This window comes from Glycine max, chromosome 18, assembly GCF_000004515.6.
Source record: "Glycine max cultivar Williams 82 chromosome 18, Glycine_max_v4.0, whole genome shotgun sequence".
NCBI classification, from domain to species: Eukaryota; Viridiplantae; Streptophyta; class Magnoliopsida; order Fabales; family Fabaceae; genus Glycine; species Glycine max.
Window position 1 is genome coordinate 16,236,009 of NC_038254.2, and position 13,679 is coordinate 16,249,687.

At 27.2% G+C, this 13,679-nt stretch overlaps 2 long non-coding RNA genes across 2 annotated transcripts; both read right to left on the reverse strand.

The window, feature by feature from the left end:
* Positions 1 to 6,720: 6,720 nt before the first annotated feature.
* Positions 6,721 to 9,418, reverse strand: LOC121174064 (uncharacterized). The gene is made up of 3 exons (XR_005889784.1): positions 9,032 to 9,418; positions 7,620 to 7,679; positions 6,721 to 7,475 (listed from the first exon to the last, which is right to left on the reverse strand). It is a non-coding gene; the product is annotated as an uncharacterized lncRNA (long non-coding RNA).
* Positions 9,419 to 9,428: 10 nt separating this feature from the next.
* LOC121174063 (uncharacterized) lies at positions 9,429 to 12,729 on the reverse strand. Its single transcript, XR_005889783.1, has 4 exons — positions 12,484 to 12,729; positions 11,460 to 11,522; positions 10,212 to 10,358; positions 9,429 to 10,049 (listed from the first exon to the last, which is right to left on the reverse strand). It is a non-coding gene; the product is annotated as an uncharacterized lncRNA (long non-coding RNA).
* Positions 12,730 to 13,679: the final 950 nt, after the last annotated feature.

Sequence of the window (13,679 nt, forward strand, 5' to 3'; positions counted from 1 at the left end):
ACGCGTATTCCCTAAGCATCCTTGGCCCAATCTCTAATAATAATGAAAACTTAGATGGAGGCACACGCACACACTTAGTTTTTTGCACTTTTGGTGTAATTAATTGTGCATGCAAACACTCTATATGACTATAACCTATAATGTAATGTGGTTGTGCTAAGGATTTGGTTTGACAGTTTTCACTCATAACACTCTCGTCGTTATTATTGGTTTTGGCTGGGGCTTGAAGTCCTATTAATAAAACCAGTTGAATATTCCAACAGCATATACAGAAGTTGAAATGGACGAACAACGAAATGAAGAGCTAATTTTCTAAGAATTATCTAAAAGAAAAGTTAAGTAAATAACTGGAGAAATAAAGAATATTAGTTAAGAAATATTTTAAAACCAAGTAAAAAATATGGAGTTATATGATTTAGGAAACCTGTTACTCGAATTTTTCTTTAAACTTAAATGAATCGAATTGGTTTTGGTTATTTACAAGTATAGATGATAGAGATTATTTTAGCACTAATTCTTCTCTTTAGCATGGGTAATTAACTATTTTTTTACAAAACTAAATAGGTGAAATTTATTCAATTAATTACTTTTTTTTCATTTGGCAAATTTATTATTTTTTAGGATTTAATAGAAATTACTTTTCACTTATAAATCATTCAGTGATGCCTACATTATTTTTGTCTTTATTTTTAAAATATAGAAATTGACATGGAAGAGAATAAGTTAAATTTGAGAGCAAAAATATATAATATATTTTTTAGAACACTTTTTTTTATATAATATTTTCTTAGTAACTGAATTTCTTTAATCAAAAATAAAAATATTTAAATTTGATTGGCTCTACACATGAAATTACAACATATAACTTACTCACATTTTGTCTTTATCTTTAAACTACAGTAAAAAAAATAAAACGATAATAAAATAAAATTTAAAAAAGGATCTTGTACTATTAATTATTTACTTTTTGTCTCACAATATTATTTTATAAATTTATTATAGAAAATAAATGCTATGTAATGTAACCAAAATGTTGGCTTTTAATGTAACTCTAAAATGCTTATTTAAGATAATAACATTTTAGAGTTAATTAAATCAAAATTCTTTAATAAATAAGTTTGAAATGACTTGAATAAGCATTAATTTTCCTCTTAAGTTAAAATTGATAACGTTGTTTTTCTAGACTTGCTCGTGTAGAAACAAAAAAAGGACTTGTTCATGTTATATTTGAATGACATGTTCATACCGAATTTAACTTATTTTTAAAAATGGTAATTTATTACTATCAGGTTTATAGGATTTTTTTTTTTTAAAGTATATGATATTAAGACTATTTTAACTATACAGAAACGCTATCAAACTTCATCATTGCTACATACATTGAAACAACGGGATAATGCAATTAATTACAATGCGTCAATGCCAAATATAAAGATAGTTATTTCACTTCAATAGCAACTCGAGACAGATTTTTACAGCCTTTTTATTAATCCATGTAACAACAGTAGGTTTACATTCACGTGTGCTTGGCATTGACGCATTAATTTTTACTTTTAAGGGAGAAATTGTATATTTAAAATTAAGAAAGTGTAAATGGTGCATCTCTCAAAAGGAGGAAATTAAATACAATTTATTGTATTTAAATCATTATAAAGTTAAATCATAAATTTGACATTACATGTTTGTATTAATAAATATGATTAAAATTTTATTCTTACATTTTATGGTACTTAGTTTTTAACTTTATATTTGTTTTATCTATTATTAAAATGTACTTTTTGGTGCATTAACTAAAATGTACTTAATATGTGATTTAAATTATTTTATGATAATTATTATAAGATAATTTTTATAAAGGTTTATATCAATTAGAAATTATTATTCAGTACTTAATATTAATATATATGAAGATTGATATAATATATTTTTAAAATACACAAAGACAAGAGTTACATTATTATATTTTAATTGTTTATTATAAAATGTTATGTCTTATACTGTGGTATTTTTTTGTTCTGCCTATAGCCCTTTTTTATTAATTAACTAGATATTCATTTTTTTAAAAGATTAGAAAGGCCAAAAGAAATAGAAAGGGAAGCTAACTGTTTTTTTTTTTTTTTGAGACAACAAATTTATTAAAAGCCAATCAAAGCACAAGTGGTGCCAGATTGCTTAAAAACGTATAAAGAGATCTTGACACAAATAGCTAGAGCACCATTCTCCAAAAAAAATAAGCCCAACCACTTAACCGAAAATCCTATTGCTATTAAATCCCTTCCAACCCATTACAAAGTTCCAAAATACCTGCACCTTACTGTTATATCCACCTCAGTAAATCAGTATAATACACCAACAGTTCACAAACTCGCTCGTGCCTTTATATCAGAACTAGTTAGGGACCCGTCCGTATGCACGGGTCGCCCTGCATCACTCCGTTATATTTTTTGTTTTGGTATTAAAATTATTCTTAAATTAAAAATTTTATTTTTTTTAATGTTTGAAAAATGAGAATTTAAGAATAACGATAATTTGAACGTAAATATGTGATTTAAGTATAGTTATTATTATACTTTATTGTTTATAACATTATAATATATAATAAAAAAATGTTGCATACCTAAGCTTCAAAAAATAAAGAAAACAAAATATTGAGTTAGTACCTAGTTAAGTACTCATGCGTGCGCACTGGTATGCCAACAAATTATATTTACAATATAGTTATAGACATAAAAATATTAGACAATATTTTCATGTATTCAATTGGAAACTAACAAAATAAGAATAAAAATGAATATAAGCTAAAAAATTTATGATCAAGTTGAAACTAGTTTGAAGGTCAAGTAAAATAAAAAAGATATTATATAATAAACTGTCAATTAACAAAGTATTTAAATTTAGAAGCATTGTTTGTAGGAAAATTCCAACCCCAATAGAAGTTGTCTATTTACACAAAAATTGGCATAAACATAACAAAAACAAAGCATAATTAACTGTTAGATCAAGAAACTCAAAGATAATTTTTATGTCAGGCGGTAAATTTTGTGATTTAGACAAAGCTTTCCATCTAGAGTCAATTTTTGTTGTCTTTTTCCGGTTATTCTAAATAATGTGCGGACGCACGGATAAGCTACAAAATTAAATGTATAATATAATTGTATACATTTAATTGTAATCGTGTAAAACTTATTAAATAAGAACCAAAACTAATATGATTGAAATATATAATATATTTTATAAAATAACACTGTCTATTTAGCTTCAATGATATCCATGGTTATTAATGTTTTAAAATTTTATTAACAATAAAATACATATTTAATTTCATTGAGGTTATTGTTGTCAGTATATTATTTACAAAAGACTAAAGTATGAAGTAAGAATCTAAAATGTCAACATATTAAAATATATTCATGATAAATGTATTAAAAAATAATGGTCAGACTAATTTGGAGCATCACCTTGACAATTAAAACATGAGAACAAATCAAAATATTTTTTAAAAATTTAGAAAAAAAAATTAAACCCAAAAAATAAAAAAATAAAAATGTATTTAATCTTATGTTTATATATAATTATTTAATAAAAAAATATATAAATGATAGTTAAGATAAATATGAATGGAGTATCACAAGATTGTATCTTATTCGTTAATCATCTTCGTCCCTGTCCATACACCCGACAACAATAATAAACAAATATAGAAAAGATAAAATGAATATTAATAACAATAATAGTTATCATAGATACTTACATAATATAATTGTAACAACGAATAACTTATTTAATTAAAAATGAAACTAATATGATTGAAATATATAATATATTTTATAAAATATCACTATCTATTTAGTTACAATGATATCAATCATTATTCATATTTTAAAATTTTATAAAGAATGAAATACATATTTAACTTTATTAAAGCTATTGTTATTAGATATGTTATTAGTATATTATTTACAAATGATTAAAATATGAAGTAAAAATCTAAAATTACAGACATATTGAAATGCATTAATGATAAATATATTGAAAACAATTTTCAAACTAATTTGGAGCATCAGCTTAACAATTAAAACATGAGAACAAATCAAGTATTTTTTAAGAATTTAGAAAACAAAATTAAATCCAAAAAATAAAAAAAAAAATAAAAAAAGGTATTTAATCTTATTTTTATATATAATTATTTAAAAATATATATAAATGATGGTTAAGATAAACATGACAATGAAGTACCACGAGATTATATACCATAGATACTTACGTGGTATAATTGTAAGAGTGAATAACTTATTCAATTATAATCAAAACTAATATGATTGAAATATATAATATATTTCATAAAATACCATTGTCTATTTAGCTCCAATGATATCAATAGTTATTCGTATTTTAAAATTTTATAAACAATGAAATATATATTAAATTGTATTGAGGTTATTGTTGTTAGATATGTTATTAGTATGTTATTTACAAAATACTACACTATGAAGTAAAAATCTAAAACAACCAACATATTCAAATGCCTTCATGATAAATATGTCGAAGAATAATTGCAAGACTAATTTGAAAACATCAGCTTGGCAATGTCATATGATAAATGATTTAATAAAAACATGAGAAAAAAATAAATTATTTTTAAAATTTAGGAAACAAAATTAAACCCAAAAAATTTAAAAACTATATAATCTTATGTTTATATATAATTATTTTAAAAAATGTATAAATGATGGTTAAGACAAACATGACAATGGAACACCACAAGATTGTACAATTGTAACGACGATAATAAACAAATATAGAAGAGAAAAAATAAATAATAATAACAATAATAGTTACCATAGATACTTACATGGTATAATTGTAACGGTGAAGAACTTATTTAATTAGAACCAAAACTAATATAATTGAAATATATAATATATTTTATAAAATAACACGGTCTATCTGGCTACGATAATCTCAATCGTTATTCACATTTTAAAATTTTTTAAACAATGAAATACATATTTAATTTTATTGAGACTATTGTTGTTAGGTATGCTATTAGTATATTATTTACAAAAGATTAAACCATGAAGTAAAAATCTAAAACTATCAACATATTGAAATGTATTCATGATAAATATGTTGAAGAACAATTACAAGACTAATTTGGAGTATCAGTTTGACAATGTCACATGATAAATGATTTAATAAAAAATGAGAAAAAATTAAAATATTTTTTTGAAATTTAAAAAACAAAAGAAAACCCAAAAAATAAAAAATTTAAAAACTAATTAATCTTATGTTTATATATAATTATTTTAAAAAAATGTACAAATGATGCTTAAGATAAACATGACAATGGAGCACCACGAGATCGTATGTTTTTCGTTATGTTTGTTCCCCAACATCGTCTCCATCCATTCCAAATACTCGACAACGATAATAAACAAATATAGAAGAGAAAAAAATGAATATTAATAACAATAATAGTTATCATAGATACTTATATAGAATAATTGTAACGGTGAAAAACTTATTTAATTCGAACCAAAACTAATATGATTGAAATATATAATATATTTTATAAAATAACATTATCTATTTAGCTTCAATGAGATACTTGGTTATTCACGTTTTAAAAATCTTATAAACAATAGAATACATCTTTAATTTTATTGAGGTTATTGTTGTTAGATATGCTGTTAATATACTATTTATAAAAGACTAAAGTATAAAGTAAGGATCTAAAACTATCAACATATTGAAATGCATTAATGATAAATATATTAAAAAACAATTGTCAGACTAATTTGGAGCATCATCTTGGCAATGTAACATGATAAATGAGTTAATAAAAACATGAGAACAAATTAAAGTATTTTTTAAAAATTTAGAAAAGAAAATTAAACAAAAAAATTAAAAAAGTATTTAACCTTATGTTCATATATATATATATATATATATATATATATATATATATATATATATATATATATATATATATGTGATAGTGAAGATAAACATGACAACGGATGTATGTTATTCCTTATTCTTGTTCTCTAACATCGTCTCCATTCCCGTCCCTGATCCTCAAGGATAATAATGAACAAATATAGAAAAGAGAAAATGAATATTAATAACAATAATAGTTATCATAGATACTTACATAGTATAATTGTAACTTTGTAGAACTTATTTAATGAGAACCAAAACTAATATGATTGAAATATGTACTATATTTTATAAAATAACATTGTCAATTTTTTAATGAGACTCATGGTTCTTCATGTTTTAAAATTTTATATAAAGAATGAAATACGTATTTAAGGTTATTATTGTTAGGTATGTTGTTAGTATATTATTTACAAAAGACTAAACTATGGAGTAAAAGTCTAAAACTGCTAACATATTGAAATGCATTCAAGATAAACAAGTTGAAGAGCAATTGCAAAACTAATTTGGAGCACCAGCTTGACAATGTCATGTGATAAATGATTTAATAAAAACATTAGAACAACTACAATTAGTGGTCAATATCTTGTTCTCTATCTCCTAATTAGATTGTTGTTCCATAAAACCAACATCACAATTTTCAATGGTTTTCTCAACTACCTCTTAAGTATGAGAGAAAGGCAAGTTCTATTAAAGCTTGACACAAGAGTAGAAGTACTTTTTGTTGAATGAAATTCTATTTGTACTCCTATCTGCCATTGATGGAGTCTGATCCACAAGCAATCTCCAATTTTCCATTAGTTGAAAAATGAAGGTCACAATCTCCATACCTAACAAAAATTATTCAAGTTTAAATTAAAAATATCCATCACAAAAATTACAACCAAAAATAAAGAACATTAGAAGAAAAAAATGAAGAAAATGCCTGAATATAATAATCCACCTATAGAAATAGAACATCACAATATCCCTGTTGTAGTAGTACATTGTTGGACTATTTTTAAAAAAAAAGTTTAAGAACCATGCACGCATTATGTAAACTTTTTTTTATACTTCCAATCAATAAAAAGCTATCATTGATATGACTTTTAATTATCATAGAAATAAATGAATATATTGTACATATTGTTAATTCTTTATGAAATTTATATAATTGCTAAAAAAACAAAACACCATTTAATATGATATGACGAACAACTGAAAAACATTACATTATAACTTCTTTCCAAAGCCAAGACTCAAAAATCATTTACTTTAGTCCCAAGTTTTACATTCTCATAGCTTTTTCACCTTAGTATAAATATGCTAACTTATTACCTCTTATAACCACAACTAATAATCAATCTTGATTTACATTCATATATATCTATCTTTGTTGGAAGGAATCCAAACAATGACAATGCACAAGCATTGGGTCCCAGAGGCTTGGACTTAACTTAAGCCTTCTCTTCAAGTCCATCATGAATGCCGCAACTTCTTCTCCAGCCGTTGAACTTAACAAACAGACACATTGGACTTTACACAATAAATGAATGCTGAAAGGAAAAGGGAAAAAAAATGGACTGACTCAATACTAAAAGTGAGTAAATCAACTTTGAGGTAAATTAAAAAATTTCAAGCTAATTTTCAGGATAACTTAGTCAAATACAACGGTAGATAAGATGCATAAGGCACTGGACCTTTGTTGTTGTGGCCTTCAAAGCATTGGCATCACTTCCATAGTCAAGTACAATCAAATCCTAATAAAATTAAAAATAAAAACCTCTTTTAAGAGTAGTACGTAAGCAACATGATACAAATCATTCAAATCCAAGGAAGGTAATTTACCCAACATGCTATAGTTTTCATTTGAGCTAAAGAAGGCAAATACTTTTGTTTTTGAGCTTCAGACCCACACAATGCTATACTTGATGGCCAATCAAAGACATTAAATTTTAGGAAATATGAATAACTAATAGCAAAAAGGTTACCGTTCAAAGATTTATTAATAACAAATAAAAGACATTAGCAATAGTAAACATTGCCAAGGAACTATGAACCAAATAGAAAGTTGAACAACTTGCATCAACTCTAGCAACTTGTGGTAGCAACAACACTTCTAGTTATAGAAAGACAAGGACAACCATAACCTTGAGAATCAGTCAAAGCTAGGTAAGAACTCCTTTTGCAATGTCTTAGACCTAACTAAGACTCTATGGAGCTAGGTAAGAACTCCTCTAATAATAAATACACAAATGTTTAAAATACAACACATTGTCATGCTATAATTATTATTAAATAGAAAAATATACACAATTAAAACCATGCTTGTGTCTCAAGATTGTGTTAGCACATGCTTAAAACCCATCTTCACTTATAAGAAAGCATTTGATCTGTTCCAGTGCATGAGAAATACATTGGCACTAATAAGTATTAGTGATGCAAAATGTAGATACGATTTTAGGTCTCGGGAAAGTTAGCTTGATCAAGAGAAAGCTAAAATGAAGTTCAAAAGGGGATGGAGCAGGAAGTGACACTCCTCCATAGCAATAGTAGTTGGAGAAAAATTTGACACATCTCTTTGGCCTAGTTTTGTTGCCATATCTATACAAAAGAACATAACACAATAATAGATGGATGTTATCTAGAATGGGAGATGATGAAAGAATAATAGCCTTTAGAGCTTCACAAAAATCTAAAAACTAAAGCAATATGAATTTTCATGCTTTAACATGGGACAGTCTTTAAACTGCAGAAGTCATAAGAGTTTATGAATAGCAATTTCTTTCCTGTTGTGTTTCCAAGGATTCTGGATAGAACCGCCATTATTTTTTCTTTTTTTAAAAAAAAATTTAATATTTGTATGCATACTTTCCAAGGAGACTCTGGCATTGACATTTGCATATGCTTCACTTCTTTCTTCATGATATAGACAAACACTTGACAGTCTGGAGTTGTTCCAAAGTGTAAAATTATTTCATGGAAAAAATAATTTTGATGTTAATTCCCTATCTAGGATGGTTCCTCCAATTTTCTAAGATTTTTAATAACTAATTACATTTTGCAAAAAAAAAAGTAAAAACACTCCTATCATGGAAGAGAAATCATTTACCTCCATGTATGCATTTCCTGCTTCAGAATGTAGGAGTGGGCGAGAATTAGTTCCTACAACCGTTATTCTCTAAGCCAAGGCTTCTACTGGTACATCCAACCAAACACTAACCCCCCTGCGCATATATTTCCTGGCAATCCATATATAAGTATGTGTGAAGACGGAAGTGAGAAGAGCTAATGATAAAAGTGGAGGTAAAACTTTTCTCATTAGTATGTTAATTATTATACCAATTGTTGGGCATTAGAACAACACCTCCACCAGTAGACATAACATGTCTATGCATTAATGACAACTTCTGCAACAGTAAAATCAGTATGGAATATGAATAGCGAATGTGATAAACTAATAGTTGAATCTGGAGGGAAAGCAGAACAATTCACAACACCCTGCAAATGTTCTTATAATTGTAAGAATGTTAATTGCGAGATTCTGCTCTAGCTTGTTAGCTAATATCATCAATGGATACTAAGCCATAAGCTATCTACTTTACCCAACCAACTTATTTTCCAAATTCCCAATTCCCAAGAGTAATGTTCTTCAGTTATCATATGAAGAAAAGAGTTAATGTGTGGGATAGACATTCCATCAAATTAATTAGATGAAACTATTGTTGTATCATTATTTGATACTTTAGAATATTTTGCTTCCGATTTTCTTGTTGCAACTTACTTTATAAAGGTACACATTCTGCATAGATTAAATTTGAATAGATGAAAATAAGAGGATTGTATAGGATAGAAGTAATAGAAAAACCTAACAATTTGAAGACCTTAACAAAAAAATTCCATGGACCGAGTGAGGAAGACATAAACAGGAAACATTGTGTCTTTGAGAATATTTCTATTGTGATGTACAAATAAATGGAAAAGGAAAATAAGGCAGCAAATATATCAAACGTGATCAATATTTATGTAATGATAGGGAAGTCATTAAAATTGCAGTATGGAAGGAACACGTATGTTATTGGAACTTACCAACAGAAAAGGAAGACTTCCCCGTGTTAAAGTCAGTAAGACTGTAATATACAAATATATAATAATAATAATTAGAAAAAAGAAAAGATTAAATCATGAAACCCAAATGCGAAAACCTTGCATTGATGAACACATACCCACAAGCTTATTATCAAATGTAAATTCACTAACAGGAGATATGCTTCAAAAAAAAAAGATTGTACCTCGTTGATAGCAAGCACTTGGTCATTGCTCTTCTTCAAATAAAGGAGATTGTGAAAAAAGAAGGTTGTGCATAGAGCATGAGAAGATATATACAAATAACCTTATCAAGTGAAGTGAGCTTCTTCAACCAACACAGGTGACAACCTCTGTACACCGGAGAATGAATCTTAGATGCATTTTTAAAGTGTTTCTATGTTATTTTCCAATCTAAATTGAAGTTTTAACACAGTAATCTATGTTGATCCAGTGCAAAGCTTTATAATACATATTATCAAGAAAAAAAACTCAAAGTTTGATTAAAGAGCAATACTAAACTAAGCATATATTAGGATAAATGTTGTACCTCTTCCAAAAGTATGTTTAGAACGAAAGATATAGGCATGTTTTAAAAATCTTCTTAGTATTTTCCTATTTATGTTTTTTATATGACAATAAGCAAGAAAGAGAAGAGAAACATGCCTCAGTCATTATAGGAACAATTTCTTTTTCATACACTCTCTCACTTTGTAGGAGCAATTTCTTTTTCCATATATTAATTTTAAATTCTGACCATGTAGGTAATTATCATGAACTGCCAACATAAGAATAATTGCTCTGTGTGTCAGCAAGCAGTGTCATTGTCTGCTTAATAAGATTTGAAACAGAAGATTTTTAAGTATGATATATTAATTACACACACAAAAATGGAAGATGAGGCATTTGACATGCAAATGCTAATGTATAACAGAAGATTTTATAAATATGATATAAGTTGTAGATAGTAGAAGCAGATTGATGCAAGGATATGCACATAAGGCTGAGTAGTAGAAGGTGAATGAAAGAAGCTATTAACATTTTAAAATTATCATCTTCATAAATTTCAATGTTTTGAATTAACTCTCTGATCTCTCCTCCTTTTGCTTGTTCCTTTCAAAATCATGCATTAATATTAGATAGGCAGGTTGTAAAGTAACACACATTATAAGAAATTTAAAAATTCCTCATTTCCTATGTTACCCATCAAAAAACCAAAGATTGATTTGCATTATAGATTATTATCGATATTTTTTTTTTACCTTTTTTGTATCATCCAATACTTGCAGATTTTTAATCATAAAAAAAGATGGATGATAATAGACACTACCCACAACTTCTTGCTGCTGGTAGAAAACTTTTTTATTCCTTAGATGAAAAAATGAATGTAAATTGCTCCCAAATGGATAGTAGCATGTTCAAACATGAAGTAAACTTTAAAGTGACACCTTCACCTTAGAATCTGCTATAGCAGAACTTGCAGGGATACCAAGCCAACACAGGAAGCTTCAACAACACTGAAACAAAAGTATTATAATGAAATCCAGAAAAAAATAATAGTTAAAATTACAACATTGAAACTCATGGCAAGTCCAACACACAAATATTATAATGAAATCAATGGAAAAAGACCTAGTCATATATCAAGTGCAATGGAAAACCAAGCACATAAATTATTATTCCAAAGTTTTCATATAACTTATGCCAAATCGGGACACAAGCCATAACACAAAAAATTAATAGCACAAAAACATAACAGAATATTAATTGAAAACCTAGAAAACATATATGAAACAATGTTAACAATAACATCTGACAAGGAATAGCCATCACATGTATGGTGCTTCGAATTCAACCAAGACTTACTACAACACACTACTACTGTAATACAATTAATCTGTTATAGTCATAACAAACTTTTCTTTCTTTCTTTTTTTTATGAAAAGGAAAAACACGAAGAAGCAATCGAGACATGAAGTGAGAAAGAAATTTAAAAAATTATTTTTTTTTAGAAAAATTTGTTATAGTAAATATTTTTTTTCTCATGCTCTGACCTTTTTATTTATAAAGTGAAATTTGTTCTGAAGCTTTGCTTAGACTAAACTCAGTTTAAAACAACCAACTAAAATTCCAATGCTTGGATCTATAGAAACTCCAAGCCACCCAACTGATAAGCTTTTATTAATAAAGCAATAGACCTTTTATTAAGCCACCCAATTCCTCCTAATTGCCTTGCAATCAAGTATTATGTTAAGCTGAAGAAGTATACTATTAAAAAAAGCATAAAAAACATTATTATTGAGTTATATAATAAGTAGAATAAAACAATCAAGGAAAGTTTGGTAGTCTGACCTTTCACCACTAACGACACAAACAACACAAGAGTAGCTGATAAAAAATAAAGGAGATATTCATAGGTGAGGCACAACGTAGCTTATCACAAGGAAAGGAGGAGACAAATCACGAAATTAAACTTACCTTTACACCATCATGTGTACATTTCTTCTTTATCTCCTCTCCAAAATTGTCCTTTCTTATACCATATATGTAACTTGTGGCACCTCATGCTTGAAGCATCCACTGTTATGAGGTGAAGACAAATGATTAGTAACAAAATCAAAAGATATTTCTGTTATTTACAAAAGTCTATTGAAACAAATTAAATCCAAAAATAGAACATGACTCGTAACCAAAAATCTACTTAAGTGAGGCATATTATTTGAAGTTTATAAGGTATAGAGTTATTAGTGATCTTGGCCCTGTATTAGTTTATAAGAAACACCAAGTTTTAAAGTTACCAGAAATTTTTTTAACAATAAAATAAAGAAACATCATTCTTAATCTGCAAGGTACTTCATAAGCGTTTTATAGACTCCTGTTGCAGAACCAAGTTGAGCTAATTGCCTTCTCCTATGACCAGAAAGTTTTTTAATATATTTATCTTATTAACTCAGGCAAAACCTACTAGACAGGGGTTGAGCCTCACCTATCCATTTGTTGTTTCCACATCAAAGTGTAACATTTCAATTTTCGTAAACTAGATTAAAAAGGATTGTTATTTATAAATAAATAGAGTTTTCAAAAAAATGATGAGATTTTATAAATAAATAAATAAGGAGATATAATTATTAATTAAAATAATGATTTGAGAGAAAATAAAAAGGATATTTTATTTATTTGTTTGATAGAGAATAAAATAAAGTTTATTTTTTATAAAATAATAAATAAATAAATAGAGTAAACCTAGCTATAAATAGCGTTAGGTCATTTTTCACACTGACGGTGCCTTTTCTTTCCCTCATTTTCGTTTTTCTCCTTCTCCTCTCAAAACCCTTTCTTTTTCCCGCAGCCCACCAAACCTGTCTCAGAAAAATGACGATCTTGGACTCATTCACCATTAGATCATGGTGAAATTAGAGTACCACGTCCGCAACACAATTCTGAGAATTTTAACCGTTGGTAATTGCAAAAACATGTCGGAGCTAAGAGAAATACCCTTCGCACCGTAGCTTTCTCTTTTCCCACAGAAACCCAAAACGGTCTCAGTAAAACTATGGTCCCAGTTTCGTTAACCGTTTGATTTTCATGAAATTTGGATATGTTGTTCTAAATTCAATTGCGCACACTTTCACCATTGGGATTTGCGAGATAATATTCTTGGAGGGAGAAAAGGG